Source organism: Stegostoma tigrinum, chromosome 6, assembly GCF_030684315.1.
Source record: "Stegostoma tigrinum isolate sSteTig4 chromosome 6, sSteTig4.hap1, whole genome shotgun sequence".
Classification (NCBI taxonomy): domain Eukaryota; kingdom Metazoa; phylum Chordata; class Chondrichthyes; order Orectolobiformes; family Stegostomatidae; genus Stegostoma; species Stegostoma tigrinum.
The window spans coordinates 86449975-86468039 of record NC_081359.1 but is presented as its reverse complement, the minus strand read 5'-3'; the positions used below and the strand labels follow the sequence as shown (position 1 = coordinate 86468039).

The following is an 18065-nucleotide window of genomic DNA, read 5'->3' as shown; positions in this document are numbered from 1 at the left end:
TATCCCATATCCCTCGATTCCCTTACAGATTAAAATATGTCTATCTCAGCTTTGAATATACTTAACGACCCAGCCTGAAATATCTTCTATGGCAAAGAATTCCACAGAGTCACTCTGCTCAGAAGAATTTCCTCATCTTGGTCTTAAATGGGTGACACCTTACTCTGAGATTATGCCCTCTCATTCCAGCTCTTCCATAAGGGTGAACAACCTCTCCGCATCTACCTTGTAAAGTTCCTGAGGAATGTTCTATGTTTCCATAGATTGCTGCTTGTTCTTCTAAACTCCCAATGAGTACAAGATCACCCTCACCTTATAAGGAATGCCCTCCATATTCGGAATCAACACACTGAACCTTCTCTGGTCTGCCTCCAATGCCAGTATATTTTTCTCTAGATAGGGGACCCAAACCATTCATGAAGTTCTAAGTGCCATTCACTCGTGCCTTGTAATGATATAGCAAAACTTTATTTTTATAGTCCATTCCCTTTGAGATAAAGGCCAACATTTCACTTCACTTCCACATTACCTTCTGAACTTGTAAGCTGGCTTTTTCTCATGTAGCCATTTTATAGAACAAATAAAGGGATCCCCACATTTGAGACAGGAAAGTCCATTCAGGGCTCCGTCAGAAATGCAGGGCTGCATTTTTATTTGGACAGTCATGTGGAAGTGGGCGGGGGAGGGGTGCAGTGGAGACAGGTTGCCGGGAAGCATGAGATGTTGTATTATGATTCTCACTACTAGCTCACTCACAAGCACTGTTTACTATGCTGCGTTTCCATTCACTCATTCATAACACCACGTTTTTGTAGTACATTTCACTCTGACAAGATAAACTGACTTAAACATACTTTCCAAACCATTTCTTTACACCTTTCATTCTTATTGACCTCATGCTGCAAGCATTTAAACCTGTTTCTGTATCAAAGGCAACCCTGAACAAGTGTTAACACCATAACCTACTCAGAACAATGCTGTCCTTGCTATCATGTCTCCATAACTTACTCAAAACTATGGTAAGGTTATAACAGTAAATTGCCCATAGTAACTATCTCTCAGGACCTGAATAATCTGCAGGATATTAAGCAGTTTCCTCCACTAGCATGTCCCTACAGTCTGCTGCTCTTTATGTCTTTGAAATTTCCTTATACACTACTATTTCTATAACACCGTACTACCTATTTCTAACTTTTATTTAGGGCTACCATTTTGCACGAATGCACGGATTTAAACTTTTTAAATATACATTAAATACGGCTGCTATACCCCCTTTAAGTAATATACTACCAAAACAGCGCTTTTGTGAAACCGCCATGAATGAATGCGTAAGAACTGTCAAAACCGGCAATAGTAGATGAAATCTCATGACCCAGTTGCGGGAGATCAGTTTAGTATCCTCTGTACTTTTATATAGTACATGCATAATTTCTCACTTACTTAGATCTTTTTAGATAGTACTTTTTACTAACTTTAAAGACAAAAGGATTAACCCCTCTTAATTATGCAAGCCCTGACTAGACAGATATTTGATTCCCATCAACAGTAACAGCCAGCATTTAACAAATGCTTAAACTAACTCCTTCATCCCTAGAACTGATATCATGCAAACTTGTGTACAATAGATACAACTATGTGACACCGTAGTGCTAAAATTTTAATGTATGTAAAAACTGCATATAATGGAGGCAACTGTAAAACTGTACTTTGGATTCCACTGCTGCTTTGAACTATGCAGGTGTTCAATAAAGAGGCTATTTTCACCACACACTGATCTCAGTCATTATTGAGCGTGATCCCACAGAAGCAAGGCAGCATGTGGCAAGGCAGCTGGATAAGTCATGTGGTCAGGGCTGAGTTGGTTGGATGGGTAGGAGAGATCAAGTGCAGCCTGGACAGGTTACTTACTGCATTATTCCTAGTCACTGACCTATTTTTGCAGCCACTGAGTTTACATGACAAATGGCAGGGCTTTGGCAGGATGAAAGGAATACAAGTTGCTGTGGCAGAGTAAAACTAACCTTTGTCTACAATTAGGGGTGCTGCTGCTGAACACAGAGCTCACACTTAATATTTGAAGATTTAAATATTATATGCCTTTCTGTTGAATGTTTTGACGTCAATTGTGACCAGAAAAGAATAGGAGCACACTAGTGAGCTCTTGTGCCTGAATCACAAATGAGATTGTGTGCACATGTACATCATTGTATACATGTGCATTTGTCCATGTTTGAAACAAGGATATAATGAGGACAGAAGCTGAGAGGCCCTGGCTGAACCCAAATGGGGTATCACTGAGCAATTCTGGTTTTTCTGCATTGTAAGCAAAGGTGACGTGCCCTTTAAGACCCCTTTATCTAATAAAACAGTGTCTTGAAAATGTCAAATGACCCACCACTCAACGTTTTAGGAAGCAACTTTCAGATTTGCACACTGAGAAGGAAAAAAATGCTTCCTGATTTTGCTCTTGAATGGCCTAATTCCTGCTATCTGCCATTCTGCATTCCTCAGCTAAACTTTGATCATGCTGCTTTCTTTGTATTAATGTATCAAATTATTTCAGCATTTTCAGCATCTTGATTATAGAATACCCTTAACTTGAGTGACTAAGCCAACTTGTTCTTGTAAATTACACTTTAACGCCTGATAATTATTTTTCTATTCATTCATGGAGCAATGATATCACTGGCGGGCCAGTATTTATTGCCTGTCCCTGGTTGCCCTTGAGAAGGTGGTGGTGAGCTGCCTTCTTGAACTGCAAGCTGTATGCTGTAGGTTGATCCGCAATGCCCTTACGGGCAGAATTCCAGGATTTGGACTTAGTAATAAGTGAAGGAACGGCAATATATTTCCATGTCAGGATGGTGAGTTACTTGGAGGGGACCTTGCAGGTGATGGCATTCCCACATATTTGCTGCCTTTATTCTTCTAGATGGAAGTAATCATGAATTTTGCAAGGTACTGTCTCAGTAATATTGGCAAATTTCTGCATTGCATCTTGCATATAGCGCACACTGCTGCTGCTGAGAGCATCGGTGGTGAGAGGAGTGGATATGATATGGCATAGTGGCTCAGTGGTTAGCACTGCTGCCTCACAGTACCAGGAGCCTAGGTTCGATTTCCCCCTTGTGCAACTGTCTGTGTGGAGCTTGCACATCCTCCTACTGTCTTGAGGGTTTCCTTTGGGTGCTCCAGTTTCCTCCCACAGTCCAAAGATATGCAGGTTAGCTGTGGGAAATGCAGGGTTACAGGGATAGGGATCGGTTTGGCTGGGATCCGCTTCAGAGGGTTGGTGGAGACTTGAAAGGCTGAACAGCTTGCTTCCACACTGTATGGATTCCATGAATTAGAAGACAATCAAATGGGCTGATTTGACCTGGAAGTTTCTTGATCATTGTTGGGGCTGCAACCATCCAGGCAAGTGGGGAGTATTCCATCACGCTCTTGCCTTGTGCCTTGGAGATGGTGGACTGGCTTAGCAGTATCAGAAGAGTTACTTACTGCAATATGCCGAACCACTGACCTGTTCTTGCAGCCACTGAGTTTACATGGTGAGTTGAGTTTCTGGTCAGTGGTATTCCTATGGATGTTACAGAGGAGAATTCAGTGATGTTAATACTGTTGAATGTCAAAGTGCTGTGGTTAGATTGTCTTTTATCGCAGATGGTGATTGCCTGTCATTTGTGTGGCATGAGTATTACTTGCCACTTGGCAGCCCAAGCCTGGATATTGTCCAGGCTTTACTGCTTTTTAACATGGATGGACTAAATTATTTGAGGAGAAATTAAATGGTGCTGAACATTGTTCAATCATTGGCAAGCATCCCCACTTCTGACCTTATGATGGAGGGAAAGCCCTTGATGAAGTAATTGAAGATGGTTGGGCCGAGGACACTACCCTGAGGAACTTCTGCAGTGATGTCCCGGAGCTGAGGTGACTGACCTCCAACAACCAAAACCATCTTGCATTGTGCCAGTTATGGCACCAACCAGCAGAGTTTGCCCCCGATACACACCAGTTTTGCTAGGGCTTCTTGATGCCACACTTGGTCAAATGCAGCAGTGATGTCAAGGACTACCACTCTCACCTGACTTCTGGAATTCAGCCCTTTGTCCATGTTTGAAACAAGGATATGATGAGGTCAGAAGCTGAGAGGCCCTGGCAGAACCCAAATGGGGTGTCACTGAGCAATTTCTGCATTGTACGCGAAGAGAGTGACATGCCCTTCTTGAGGTGCAGTGCCCAAAACGGAATTCTGTACTGTATTCCAGACAGGAGATGACTGTCATTTGATTTGATTTGATTTGATTTGATTTACTGTTGTCACAGTGAAAAGTTTTATTTTGCAAGCAGTACAGTCAGATCACAGCAAACAAGGACATACAGATCATAGGATGCGTAGACAGAGTGAGGCATACAAGGTTACAACTGCACAGGGAGTGCACAAAAGCAAGGTCAACATTAAACTTGAAATTAAAAGAGGTCTATATTCAGCAGTCTTAAAACAGCAGGGAAGCTGTTTCTGAATCTGTTGGTGCGTGTGTTCAAGCTTCTGCGTCTTCTGCCTGATGGAAGAGGTTGAAAGAGAGTATTCCTGGAGTGGAAGGAGGCTTTGATGATGTTGACAGACTTTCCGTGGCACCAGAAAGCACAAGTGGAGTCCATGGATGTGAGGTTGGATTCTGTGATAGTCTGGACTGTGCACACAACTTTCTGTAGTTTCTTACAGTCCTGGGTACAGCAGTTTCTGCATCAAGCTGTTACGTACCCAGATAGAATGTTGTCTAGGGTACATCTGTAAAAGTTAGTGAGGGTCCTTATGGACATTGCAAATTTCCTAAGCCTCCCGAGGGAGAAGAAGCATTCAACTCCTTTTTTTGTCCTCAGATCCACTTTAAAATAAAGGCTTAGGCTCAACTAGCATTGGTGAATACTATTTGCACCTTTTTGCAAGAAACATCTGTTCCAGTGGTGTTCCTTTCACCACTGATGCAGTGGTAGCAGTGTGTATCATCTGCAAGATACAATGCAATAAGTCACCAAGGCTCCTTCAAGAGCGCCTTCCAAGTCTTTGATCTCCACCAACTAGAAGGATGAGAGCAGCAGATGAATGGGAGTTCCACCACCTCTAAAGCTCCCCTCCAAATTGCACACTATTGTGACTTGAAACTATATCACCGCTCCTTCACTTAGCTGGGTCAAAATCCTGGAACATCTGTCCTTATAGCATTGTAGGTTTGCCTACACCTCAAGCCCTGCAGCAGTTTAAGAAGGTAGCTGATCCACCACCTTTAAGGGCCACTAATGATGACAGATAAATGTTGCACTAACCAGTGAAGCCAACATTTCCTTCAGCAAATGTACAAAAAAAGCCATGCGCATGGAAACCTGATAAGTACCCAAGTCCAAATGAGGTATATCAAATGCAGATCTTGATCAGATGAGCCAATCAGCTGAGGAATGGCAATTGGAGTTTAATTTAGGTAAATGCGAGGTGGTGCATTTTGGAAGGGCAAATACACTTAATGGTAAAGTCCTGGGGAGTGGTGCTGAACAAAGAGACCTCAGTGCGCAGATTCGTAATTCCTTGAAGGTGGGGTCCCAGGTAAACAGGATAGCAAAGGCGGCAATTGGTATGCTTGCCTTTATTGGAATACTGCATGCAATTCTGGTCTCTCTCCTATAGAAAGGATGTTGTGAATCCTGAAAGGGTTCAGGAAATATTTATAAGTATGTTGCCATGGTTGGGGGGTTGGAGCTAGAGGGAGAGATTGAATAGGCTGGGGCTATTTTCCCTGGAGTGTCAGAGGCTCAGGGGTGATCTTTTAGACGTTTAGAAAATCATGAGGGGCATGGATAGGGTGAATAGACAAGGTCTTTTTTCCAGGGTGGAGAAGTCCAAAACTAGAGGGCACAGGTTTAAGGTGACAGGGGTAAGACCCTAAAGAGATGCAAAGGGCAACACGTTCATGCAGAGAGTACTGTGTGTATGGAATAAGCTGCCGGAGAAAGTGGTGGAAGCTGGTACAATTACAACATTTGAAAAACGGTCTCTGGATGGTTACATGAATGGGAGGAGTTCGGAGGGTCATGGGCCAAATGGGACTAGATTTATTTAGGAAATCTGGTCTGACTGAAGGGTCTGTTTCCATGTTCTATGACGGTGCAAAGAGAAGTGAAAATGGGAATCCTCCAGTATTTTGCAAATACTACAGCCTTATACAATTACCTGGTTTTTAGAAGATCTTTTCATCATTTTAAAAGATAAATTCAACAAATACAGGTCTGTCAGTTCAGCCTCCAGTGCGTGAAACTTTTCCAAAATGATAATTTGGGAAAACAAAATTAGTTGGCCAACTTCAGATTAATTTAGAACACCAGAATGGACTGTTAAAGGGGAATTTTAACTAAGTTGATTGAGTTTTTGGGTGAGACAGAACTGAAAGAGTAATGCAGTTGACGAGCATGAACTTCTAAAAGGCATTTAATAAAACGCCGTGTTTCAGACTTGTCAACAAAGCTCAATACACACTGACGAAGGGTCACCGGACCTGAAGCGTTAACGCTATTTTCTCCTCCACAGGTGCTGCCAGACCTGCTGAGCTTTTCCAGCAACTTTGTTTTTGTTCCTGAGTTACAGCATCCGCAGTTCTTTTGGTTTTTATTTTGTCAACAAAGCTGTTGTCCTCAGAATAAAACAAGGATGGTTACATTATGATGAGTTGCCCAGTGACAGGAAACAAGAATATCAAGTTAAATGGCTGTTTAGCAGACTGGTGAAAGATATAGTGAGAGTCACCAGGCATTGGCACCAGGGCTAGAGATAATGGGAACTGCAGATGCTGGAGAATTCCAAGATAATAAAATGTGAGGCTGGATGAACACAGCAGGCCAAGCAGCATCTCAGGAGCACAAAAGCTGACGTTTCGGGCCTAGACCCTTCATCAGAGAGGCCTCTCTGATGAAGGGTCTAGGCCCGAAACGTCAGCTTTTGTGCTCCTGAGATGCTGCTTGGCCTGCTGTGTTCATCCAGCCTCACATTTTATTATATTGGCACCAGGGCTACTGCTTTCTTGGATGCAAATTAATCACAGTAACAAAGGAGCAGAATTAGACCATTCCAATCATGGCTGATATGTTTCTCATTCCCATCTCCTGCATTCTCCCCATAACCGTTGATTCCCTTACTAATCAAGAACCATCTATCTCTGTCTTAAATACACCCATTGATTGGCCTCCACAGCGTTCTGCGGAAATTAGTTCCACAGATTCACCACTGTCTGGATGAACTAATTCCTCCTCATCTCTGTTCTAAAGGGTTATCCCTTCACTCTGACGCTGTGTCCTCAGCTCTTAGTCTCTTCTACTAATGGAAGTATCTTCTGCATATCCACTCTATCCAGGCCTCTCAGTATTCTGTAAGTTTCAATCAGATCCCTCCTTCCCATCTAAATTTTATTGAGTACAATGGAGTACTCAACTTCATAGAGTCCTCAACTGCTTCTCATACGACAATCCCTTCAGCCCTGGTATCATTCTTGTGAACCTCCTGTGGAGCCCCTCTAAAGCCAGCACATCCTTCGTCAGTTAGGGGCCCAAGAATGCTCAGAACAGTCCAAATGCTATCTGACCGGATCCTTATACAACCTCAGATGCACAACACAGTATCCCTATTGTGCACAAGGTGGACATTTGGCCCTCCAAGTCTGCACAGACTCTCCAAACAGCATCTTGCCCAGGCCCAACATCCACTTCCATCTGTAACCCCACATCAGGTTTTTACCATGGCTAACCGATCTAACTTACATATGCTGGGCCAGTATGGGGCAATTTTATTTATGGGCCAATGCACCTGATGTGCACAGCTTTGGACTGTTGGAGGAAACACACAGTAATGGAGAGAACTTGCAAACTCCATGCAGACAGTTGCCCAAGGTTGGAATCAAACTTGAGTTGATCATGCTATGAGGCAGCAGTGCTAACCATTCCATCCTTGTTCTTGTGCTCTAGTCCTCTCAAAATGAATGCTAGCATTACCTTTGCCTACCCAAATGAACCTTCATGTTAACTCTAAGAGAATCCTGAGCTAGGGCTCCTAAGTCCCTTTGTGCTTTGGATTTCTGAAACATTTCACATTTAGAATACAGTCCACACCATTCTTCTTACGAAAGTGCATAACCTCACACTTTCCCACATTGTATTTCACCTGCCACTTCTATGCTGACTCTTCTACCTGTCCAAGTCCTTTTGTAGCCTCCCCACCTCCTCCAATCTGGGCTTTGATCCAATAGCCTTGTGCTTATACAGGCACAACTCCAAAATACACATGAGACAGAAAGATTGGAGGCACATTGAAGATATTGATAAACTTCAAGAGGGCACAGACAGAACGCTGGAATAGATGAGTATGCGCAAATGAAATTCAATACTGAGAAATTTGAAGTGATACTTGTTCATAGGAAAGCAGAGGAGAGGCAAAACAAAATATATAGTTTTAAATGGATTGCAAAAGCAGACACCAAAGGACGTGTGTGCACAAAGTGCTGAACATGACTGAAAGTGATTAAAAAGACAGGATTGCGGCTTCACCTTTAGACTATTGAAAACTACGTTAACCTTTTGACTTCCAATTACTCCTTCTTGGAACATTCCAAAGATTCATAATGGAGTCCAAATGTTAGCTTTGTTTCTCTCTCCAGAGATAACGTGACCCCTGTTGAATTTCACCATTACTTCCTGCTCTTATTTCAGAGAAGCTGGGGTTGTTTTCCCTAAGGACAATCAAGTTCAGAGGAAACTTGATAGAGGTTAAGAATCATGAGGTCCCTGATCAGCATAAAAAGTATAGTCCATCATGGAAATGGCCCAGAACCAGACAGCTCACATTTAAGATGGCAAAATCATCTGGTGACAGACAAAATGGCAACATGAGAATAAGTGTTTTTACAACAGCAAATGGTTAGGTTTTCAAATGTACTGCCTAGGTGTGTGATGGATGAAGACTGAATTGTAGCTTTATTAATTGGATTTGCATAAGCACCTGGAAAGAAATAATTTGCAGAGATTTGGACAAAGGATGGGGAATGGCATTCTCCTGGCTGCTCTTGGAGAGGGCTGGCATGGACATGATGGATGAAATAGCCTCCTTTGCTGCATAAACATGTGCAAAAAATGTTTACTATTTTTCCCGGTAGCATATTTTTGAAAAAAATTACATTGCAGGCTAATTTGTTTGCCCTTGCATTCAAATAATGATAGAACAATTGCTAACTATATGGATCATAATCGATATACTAAATATTTTGAACATGCGTATTTTTCACATAACATTGTGATATTTCATGCTTTTATCATGGAAATCAATGTCCACAGGTCACATTAAGCCTCCATCAATATCCACTGTCAATGTGTTTGGTGCTCACAGTGCTCTTTCAAGGAACAATGCATTATTTTCTCAGTAACAAATGTATAATTCATGGATTAAGAGTGAAATTTAACATACAGAGGAGTTATTTTACTCTAATATGATGGTACTGATATACTGTCATTTTTAAATTTCTGTTGTTAAATCCTACAAAAATTATTCATTGCATCTAAATCCTAACAATCCCACCAAGTAATTATAACTATAAGACACCTGACTCTAAATGGACTTGTTTACAATGCGTGGATCAGTAAAGAATAAAACTGAAACATTTAGTAAGTGAACAGATCACACAAACAGAATGCCATTACAATGTTAACAAAGCACTGGACAGTACAGTACTGTTGATTCCAATCACTGAAGTATTAATAACATTCCCAGAATAGAATTAAGTAAAAACAGAATCCGATTCATTCGGGAACCGTGCAGTAGTCCTAATGCTATCCTGTTAATGACATAAATATTACTGTTATTGTAAAATATTCTCTGACTCACTACAAACATTTAACCGTGTCAACATAAGGAATAAATAATGTATTTATATTTTGAAACTGATACAGAAAGCACAAGAGAAAAATAATTGGAATTAGTAAATTGAAGAATTAGAACATGCTACTGCAGTACTTCAGTATTAACCTGGAGTTTAAAAAAAACTTTTAGTTAAGCATCCTCTGGAGCGAGAATGTTTATCACTCCAGAGGAGACAATGATTTACTGCTTTTGCTTTGCTGCAAATCATGAAACACTTTAATCTTTAGCTACAACCAAAGTGTTTAATATTTATTATGCAAAGGTAATTTTAGCTGCCGAATTGAATTTGGGCAATATTCTGATTTGTTCTGCATTGCGAATTTCAATAACCTACAGGTAAAAACTGCAAAGATACATCTTGGATAACACAGCAGGCCAAGCAGCATCTTAGGAGCACAAAAGCTGACGTTTCGGGCCTAGAACCTTCATCAGGAGCTTGATTGAGATTTCAAGGCCAAACCATTACAGAGAAGTATGTAATTTTGAGATATAAATTTTTTTACTTAAACATAAACCAAGAGATTATAAATTGTATAAAATGAAAGAAAATTTAAGAGAATACAACAATACCATATATCTAAAATAACTAACACCAGGGCAGGGGTGAAACTACGATAAAACATAGTAGGAATGTGCAGAGCATCTAAAAACTATAAATACAAAGTGCAAAACCATGCATCCCAAATTCATTGCTAGCTTTTCAAGTATTATGGTACAATTTTTAATTGGATTCTCAATTGTCTGGTTTGGTTGTTCACAAACCATCAAATTAGTACATACCTAGAATTATTGTTATATATCTATAACCTCTGGGAAATCCACAAGTTAATTGTTTATTTAAATCATGTGTTGCTTTATTTGACATTTCTACAGACATTTCAAAAATGCATTATGAGATATGGGCTCTCAACTACTTTCCAAACCAGAAGTTGGATAGTTATGCTCATCACTGAATGCAGTAAATTGTGGAAATTTGAATCAATTTGACATTTATTCCCATTTGCTCATCCAGCACCTACACTGTCACCTACCTAAATGACACTAATGCAAAATCAAAGCAAGGTTAAAATTTTATGAAAAAAGGATTACACTTATGGAATTTTAGTCTTCATTTATTGACCAGCTGGGCTTTTATCTGTGTCTCAATTGCTACATGACCCATTTTCTTGTCCAAAACATTGAGCCTGCACATTTATTTTGCTTTACAGCTAACCTACATATTCAATTCAGATCTCTTGTGCATGCAACTACCAGGTAAACCTATCTCCCACACACTGAATACATACCCATAATAAATGCAGAAGAATGTGTGCCCATTAAACAAAACAGACCTTGCCAAAATGCAAATGCTTCAACTTCTAGTTTTACAGGGCAAACTAAAACAAATACCAAATCCAAGCATAGTAAATGGGAGTTCTAGATTAAATTACTTCAGATTATTTGCAGCTACAATTTGTATTTCTACCCTGTCAACTCAAAACAGCATGAATATATTTGAATTCTGCAAGTAGGAGGTGGCAGAACAGGCAACTATACGCTGGCTATCCTGACATAATTACCAAAGAAAATTATAGAATCTGTCATTTGGAAATTGTACCAGAGCATTAGCAATATTAGGTAGTGTTACAGATTAATGATAGAGAAAGCATGTTTGGCAATAAATCAAGAGTTTTCAATAATGTACCAATTTATGAATAAGAAGGGTAAATAGAGGGGAAAACTAGTATATACAGTGTGTGTAAATTTTCAAAAAAATTCAATAAGGTACTACATAAGAGATTAATACACAAAATTAGTGTTCACTGGCATAGGGGTAATACGAACTGCAGATGGTAAATGAAAAGCAGGAATCAAAGCTCATTTCTGGGATGCAGTTTATAACTGATGTGCTACTGCATGGATCACAGCCTAGACGTCAGCTATTGACAATCTGCATCCATAACTTAGGTAAGGGGATTAAGCATCAAGTATTCAAATCTTTTAATGGTACAAAGTTACGTAATGGTAAACTGTGAAGAGGAAGCAAAGAGGCTACGGGGGTGTAGAAGTTAATGGTAATTGTCTTTTCCCTAGGATGGGGAATTTCAAGACCAGGGGCCACATTTTTAAGGGAAGAGAGATTTAAAAAAGACGTGGGGCAATTTTTTTTAAAAAAGAGATTCGTTTGTGAGAGGAATAAACTTCTTAGGAAAGTGATGGATGTGGGTACAATTACAATGTTTAAAAGACGTTTGGATAGGTATATGAAAATGAAAGGTTTGTAGGGGTATGAGCCAAGAGCAGGGAGGTAAGACTAGTTTACTTTTACTTTGGGATTATGTTTGGCACGGACTGATTGGACTGAAGGGTCTATTTCCATGCTGTATGACTTTAATGACTCCAAGAATAACTGAGTAAAAACATGGCAGTTGGAATGTAATATGGAGAGATGTGAAGTCATCCACATTGTCACAGAATTGGAGAAGCAAAAAGTTTATTAAATGGTGAGAGAATGGGAATAGTATTCAGATAAATCTAGGTCACAATGTATACATTCAGACAAGTTATCATGCAGATACAATGAGCAATTAGGAAATTAAATAGAGTGCTAGCTTTTTAAGAAAAGGAACCAGAATACAAGATTAAAATAATCTTACAATTGCACAGAACCTTGGTGATATCACTCCTGAAGTACTGTTTACAGTTTGATGGGCCTACCCAAGAAAGGGTAATTTGCTCATCCTAGAAAGCCTATGAGGAGAGATCATGTCAGCTATGTCAATGATCGGCAGAATTTAAAAGAATGAGTAGTGGTCTTATTAAATGTTATACGATGTTTAAGGGTGAGGGATATTTCCTTCGACTAGGGAGTTTAGAGCGAAGGGTCCCAATCTCAGATTAAGGGGTTAGAACCTGGCACAGCAACAGGAGGAGGGGCAGACAATGCCTTTAGAGTGGGGGTCCGGGTTCATCAGCAAGTAGCCTGTCAATCTGGGTGCCCAACACTGCCAATCTGGCATGTAGACCATCCCGATTTATAGGGACCTCAATTATATGTATTGCTCTGAACAACAGGCAATCGTTGGCCAAGCAGTAGGAAAGGGCAAATTCCCCCTCCTTTCTTGCCTATCTTTTGGACTTCTGTTTGGGTCTTGTCCTCGCTGGGTGCTGCTGCGTTAATCTGCACCTTTTTATTCCCCCTTCAGCTTGTGTGCAAGGTTAAGGTTAGTGGCAGTTTCTTTCAAAGCAAGTTCCACATACCCCCCAATGTGGGCATGCAGATTCCTCCTCAGACCCATTTTCTCACTTGTAGGCACTCAATTTACCGGAACTAACTCCTGAGTTGTTGTGATTTAGACCTGACTCCCTCTATCCACTTCCAAATCTGTGCATCTGATCAGTTTTGTCCATTTTGGGATAAACAGTGGTGATGAAGTTAGGCAGTTGGCCCTGGCAGCTAGAGACTGCAGTTTTGATCATAATTTGGATTAGAACATGCCTACATAGTTCCTCCAGTTACAGCAAAAACGAAACAAACTGAGATCTGGATGCCTGAGCACCATTACAAACTTAGAGTGGAAAATTCTACTGCAAGATCTTTTCCGAGATGCATCATCCCTATAAGCAGGCTCAGCAATTCCTTCTAATAAATATCTAAGGACAAATTAATTTGACACAGAATATACTGTAGGTACAGATGAAGATTTTACAGTAGGGCCGAGTAAATTCTTCCACCTCCATAACATCCTCCAGCATTACTTCCTGAACCAGTGCCTCTAGTCATGACTGAATTCTAAGGGTTCAATGTTCCCTCCTGACCTCAGTTCTCCCTGGATGGTCAGTGGCAGTCCAGAGACTTAGTGTGACCACCAACATATGAGCTGGTGTGGAGGACACAAGTGCACTTCCCCAAAACTCTGTCCATACTTTAAATGGCAAAGAGGAGGGAAAGTTGGCTGAAAGCCAACCAGCTTCAATCCCTCAAATAAACGCAAAATACTACAAATGCTGGATTTTGGAAAGATATAGGTTTTTCCAGCAGAATCTGCAGTTATTTCTAATTATGATCACAATTTACGTATGAATTACTTTGAGGTCAGCATAGAGTCAATGCCACCAGAGGTAAACACAAAGGTTAGTGCTAGTAACATGCAAATCCTTGGCTCAACCCATTCCCATTTTTCTGGTGACCAAGCTTTGGCATCTAATCTATCCCTCTCTCGCTCTGCTTCTTAAGAGAAAAGGCAAAGAAAATGTTGCTTTATAGTTAATGATGTTTTGCAAATTTAATTTTCATTCTCCATGTCTGCATGGATTTTCTCCAGGTGCTCAGGCTTCAATCCGCACTCCAAAGATGGAGGGTGGATGAGAACTCAATGGACTGAATGGCTGCTTCCATACTGTAGCAATTTTACATTTGGTAGCATTTGTAAATAGGGGCATACAGTACAATCAAGAGGTTTTATTAAATCCATATAATGCATTTCAACCAATTGTGACTATGGTTCGCTTGGGAGGTACCTATCTCAGATCTGTGGGTGCTCAGTTGTGCATTTTCGAGACTGTATCCAGAACTTCATGGATCTCCATATAAATTTAGGTTAGAAGGCTGCTAAAGAAAGGCACAGTTTCGGTGAAAAAGAGCTTCCAATGATTGCACTGCATAGCAGGCTTTAAGGAGTAAATGGTCACCCTGCTACTTCTTGTACTTTTTACTTTGTTCTTAAATGATTACAAACATATATTTAAACTAACAATGATATCAAAGATATAACTGGCTACTGCCTAAGTCCAACCAAATAAAAACCTATTGGTAAGATTCTTTTTCCTCCTTTTTATATTACTGGAGATTAAATGTTCCTTTTTAATAAAATGCTCTCAGAATTTCAAATGCTTCAGAACACAAAATGTAAAATCTCTCATTTGCTTCATCTGACTGAAGCCATTTGGTGACCTGAAAGCACACAGGGAACATGATTGCCTTGGGGAAATTTTTCATGCTCAACACCGTTGTGCTAAATGTTGACAGGGGAATCTTTAAAAAATTATATAAAAGCTGGAAAAGAATAGCAAAACTACCACGCAGCTCTCTTTAAAGCCATTTCCACATAGCGCATTGTTGTTTACAATTCAGATTTTCATATTTAATCTAGCAGACCATTTTATTTGGAGTGGATTCATAAATGTGCTATAGTTGCATAAACTCTAGAAAGGTCAGGGCAAATCCAAATTATATAATCTGGAATTCATTTAAATAGTCCAAGGGGAAAGAACAGACCAGCAGTAGACGACAATATCAATTTAGAAACTTCAGCTGGCAAAATGCTGCATTGCCAAAATGGCATGAGAAATTTCTTCCTATATTTCCAATGAGATACAGACACTTATCAATTGGAGAAGTGTTCCTTATTAGACAATTGTTACATAGTAAGTGGTTATTCGGCCTATCATGCCTGCTCTTCTCATTATCAAGTGACAATCTCCTGCTTTCTCCCTTACTCTTGCACACAATTTCAACCCAAATAATCATTCCGTTCCCTTTCTGAATGCCTCAATTGAATCTACCTCCACCACAGTTCCAGGCAGGGCATTCCATCACTTTACTCACGGAATGAAAAGGTTTTTCCGAACATCATCTTTGCTTCTTTTGACCTCACCTTAGTTCTATGCCCTCTCATTCTTGTTTCTTTAGCAACAGGGAACAACCTTCCCTCATCTACTCTTTCTAGACCGCTCATGATTTTGAAAACTTCTCTCATTCTCATTACTGGAATCATTCTTGTACGTTGTGTTTTTCCTATAATCTGACACTCAACTGAACACAATATTGCAGCTGAGATCTAAAAGGTGCCTAAAACAAGTTTAGCATAAGAATATTAAGAAATAGGAGCAGAAGTAGACAATTTAGCCAGGAGCCTGTTCCACAATTTGATACAATCATGGCTGATCTCATTATGTCCTCCCCTTTCCTAGGCACTCTCCACAACTCCTCAATCTATAACTAATTAAAAATCTGTCAATCTCCTCAAATTTATTCAACATCCAGCTTCCACCACACTCTGGGTTAGTGAATTCCACAGAAACATAACCCTTTGAAACAAGTAATTTCTCTGCATCTGTTTTAAATCTGCGACTCCTTATTCTAAAACTGTGATGCTGAGTTTCAGATTGCTCCATGAGGAAACAAACTTTATATGCCCACTGTCAATCATCTTTAGCATCTCACATACCTCAGCTAGATCTCCACTCATTCTCCTAAACTCCAAATAGCATGGGCCTAACCTGCTTATTTTTTCTTCAGAAGACAAAGCCCTCATCTCTGGAATAAATCTTGTGAACCTTCTGTGAACTGCCTCTATTGCAACTACATCCCCCGCTCAAGCAAAGGAGCCTTCTATGGTCTTCTACTCTATGCCCCTAGTAATGAAGCTGAGGGCTTTGTATGCTTTATAAATAAAGCACCTTTCTTGGCACCTTCAATGAAAAGACCATAAAATATAGGAACAGGAGTAGGCCGATCAGCCTCTCGAGCCTGCGCCACTATTGAATAGGATCATGGCTGATCTGACATGACTCGCGTCCATTTTCCTGCCTTTTCCCAATAACTCTCGATCCCAGACTGATCAAGAATGCATTTATCCCAGCTTTAAATGTACATGAAGTCTCAGCCAAACAGCCCTGTGGCAAGTTCCAAAGACTTCTCAGCCATCTGAAAAAAATTCCTGCTCTTCTCAGTCTTCAACTTGCACCCCTTTATTCTGAAATTATGCCCTCAACTTTTAGACTCTATCGTGAAAGGAAATACTGTCTCAGCATTTACCCCTGTCAAGCTCATTAAGAATCCTATAAATGTTTCATTTAGATCATCTTTCATTCTTTTAAATACTCTTGAGTGGAGACCTAAAATGTTTAGTCTTTGCTCATAAGGTAATTCCTCCCTACCAGGATAATCCGAGAAAACTCTGAACTGCCTTTAATAAACATAGAACATTACAGCACAGTACAGGCCCTTCGGCCCTCAATGTTGTGCCGACCTGTCATACCAATCTGAAGCCCATCTAACCTACACTATTCCATGTACATCCATATGCTTGTCCAATGATGGCTTAAATGTACTTAAAGTTGGCGAATCTACGACCGTTGCAGGCAAAGCGTTCCATTCCTTCACTACTCTGAGTAAAGAAACTACCTCGGACATCTGTCCTATATCTTTCACCCCTCAATTTAAAGCTATGCCCCCTCGTGCTCGCTGTCACCATCCTAGGAAAAAGGCTCTCCCTATCCACCCTATCTAACCCTCTGATTATCTTATATGCCTCAATTAAGTCACCTCTCAACATTCTCCTCTCCAACGAAAACAGCCTCAAGTCCCTCAGCCTTTCCTCGTAAGACTTTCCCTCCATACCAGGCAACATCCTAGTAAATCTCCTCTGCACCCTTTCCAAAGCTTCCACATCCTTCTTATAATGCGGTGACCAGAACTGTACGCAATACTCCAAGTGCGGCCGCACCAGAGGTTTTGTACAGCTGCAGCATAACCTCTTGGTTCCGGAATTCGATCCCTCTATTAATAAAAGCTAAAACACTGTATGCCGTCTTAACAGCCCTGTCAACCTGGGTGGCAACTTTCAAGGATCCGTGTACATGGACACCGAGATCTCTCTGCTCATCTACACTGCCAAGAATCTTACCATTAGCCCAGTACTTTGACTTCTGGTTACTCCTACCAATGTGCATCACCTCACACTTGTCTGCATTAAGCTCCATTTGCCACCTCTCAGCCCAGCTCTGCAGCTTATCTATGTCTCTCTGTAACCTACAGCATCCTTCGTCACTATACACATCTCCACCGACCTTAGTGCCGTCTGCAAATTTACTAACCCATCCTTCTACGCCCTCATCCAGGTCATTTATAAAAATGACAAACAGCTGTGGACCCAACACCGACCCTTGCGGTACACCACTAGTAACTGGTCTCCAGGATGAACAATTCCCATCAACTACCACCCTCTGTCTTCTTTCAGCAAGCCAATTTCCGATCCAAACTGCTATATCTCCCACAATCCCATTCCTCCACATTTTGTACAATAGCTTACTGTGGGAAACCTTATCGAAAGCCTTGCTGAAATCC

The 18065-nt window shown here is 40.6% G+C and overlaps 1 protein-coding gene across 2 annotated transcripts in view; it reads right to left on the bottom strand.

Moving 5' to 3' along the window:
* Positions 1-18065, bottom strand: part of ufm1 (ubiquitin-fold modifier 1) — a 52518-nt gene that overhangs the window by 1052 nt on the left and 33401 nt on the right. The window lies entirely within an intron of this gene.